The sequence below is a fragment of the Haemaphysalis longicornis genome, unplaced genomic scaffold (assembly GCF_048455015.1).
Source record: "Haemaphysalis longicornis isolate Haplotype H1 unplaced genomic scaffold, Haemaphysalis longicornis Haplotype H1 scaffold_1, whole genome shotgun sequence".
Taxonomy (NCBI): Eukaryota; Metazoa; Arthropoda; class Arachnida; order Ixodida; family Ixodidae; genus Haemaphysalis; species Haemaphysalis longicornis.
In genome coordinates, this window is record NW_027526203.1 from 17,936,677 (window position 1) to 17,938,785 (window position 2,109).

Consider the following 2,109-nt stretch of genomic DNA (forward strand, 5'->3'; position numbering starts at 1 on the left):
TTCACTCAAAGCATTTGTGTAAGACAGAAGACATGCATTGAAATTTGAGAGGTGTAAATAAAGTGCATCCTTCTATTAAGGAGCCTACTACCTTGATTGGTGGTTGTTGATTCTGGGAGCCGATTCGTTAGTTTGAGCGTTTGTATGGCACCAAGTAAAGGTTCCCTTCTTTGCGTAATTCCCAATTAACGTTTAGAAAGCCGAGGCGCGTTTTCCGGCATCGGTATGCGCTCCGAAATTTTGCTTTGGTGTGACGCGTTCCATAACGCATGCGGAAGGAAATGGAATGAATGAGCACGCGTTTATTGAAAGAAAAAAAGAAAGGGTCAGAAGTCCTCTTGAAATGACGGTAGGCCTCCGTCAAGACTCGGAAAAGGGATAGGAAGCAAGGAGTGGGGAGAACAGGGAAAGACAGGCAGCTAGAAGCAGTCCTCAATGCCGGCTTCTCTGATAAAAATGAGCAGAGTGTCCAGTAGGTGCTTCCTGTGAGCTGGGGCTCCAAGTGGATTAACCAAAAGTTCGTAGTCTGCCGGTCGTACCGGGCCAAGTGTCTTTAGCCAGCGTTCTCTAAGAACACTGAGTTCGAAACATTCCCACAGTGGGTGTCACGCACTGCACAGGGCACTGGTGCCACAGAAATAATACTGACGCGACTCTAAACTGGGATTGGCGGATGTAAGTTTGGAATAATTGCAGTCGGCGTGGTAAGGCGACTTCGTGGACCGCAAAATTCTCCACCGAACTTAGTAGGGTCAGGGCAAATTATACAGCTTTATAAACGTATTATGTTAAACCAAAATGTGCAGCGGGTAAAAACTGGGCCCGCGATGGCTGTATAAACTTAAAAGCATCGCTGCCATGGCATACGGCGTGTGGTGTGCCTGTGTGAATGCTTCTTTGAAAACACATGGAAGATACCGGCATCGGTAGCCTCAATTATTTCTAATAAATTTGGAACTTGGGCTAACTGGTTATTTCGCCCAGTTTGACAAAAAAAAAACTGCACGTAGACAAGGGCGAATAAAGGAAAATACAAAGCTCGTGTTTGTGTTTCCTTTCTTTGTCCTTATCTATGTACGTTTTCTTTGTCAAAATTTGCGGAAGCCTCAATTATTTCGTCCGTGGACCTTGTGACCAACAGACTTTTGATATTGTGAGATTTTACTGATCAGGGAGCTCAATCGAACCACATAAGTGTAACACTGACTGCGGCATCAGCGAAAGAATGCAACTGGTGCCCGTGTTCTGCACGATGTGAATAATCCCATTTGGTCCTTATTTAAAGCCTTGCATTGCGGTGTCTATTATTTCCCACAGTGGCGTATCCAGAAATTATTTTCGGGGGTTGCTATACGCCAAAGGTAAAAAAATGAGAAGAAATAGATCCTGCGGCGAAACAATTTTCGTTTTTCTGCTTTAGTAATGTCGGTGTTATTTGTTTCGTCGACGTAATATCTGCACAAAAATACGGGTACGTACAGGGCTCAGAACAACAATACTTCTGAACAAACCAACATTCTTGTTATCCTTGTTTTTTTTTAATTTTAATACAACGATTCGGTGTGTTAACATCATTGCTCTGTTTAGGCCCCTGATTACCAATGTATACATTCAGGATAAGGATAAAAAAATTATTTTTGTTCCACGGGAGCTAAAATAGCCGTTATGTTTCACACACATTTTTAACTACAAGTCGCCTTTCTTGCTGGAGAAAACACAATGCATTACAAGTGCCGTTCGCAGAGATTTGCCATAGAAAACGCCCATGGGCAGCGATATCCGCGCACTGTGTCGCATTGCTGTACCGCGTGAGTTCCACAACGCTAGCCGCAGTGATCGGTGACGAACACCACGTGGAAGCTGAATCATAATGTCTACTCCTCACTCTAGCAGCAGAAAACACCGAAACGCAGCGTGAATGACACGGAAAGTCAAGCACGCCGCGCATCCACCGCAGCTGCGCCCGCTACTCCGCAAGCGATAGCCGCCCCAAGGTAGCGCCATCTTTAGATCTCGCCGCCTTTCGCCCTCGCCCGCGCTCCTCTCTTACTTCGTTTTTTGCCATTTTCTTTTTCGCCGGAGAACGCCGCGCGCCATTGGCCAAGGGAA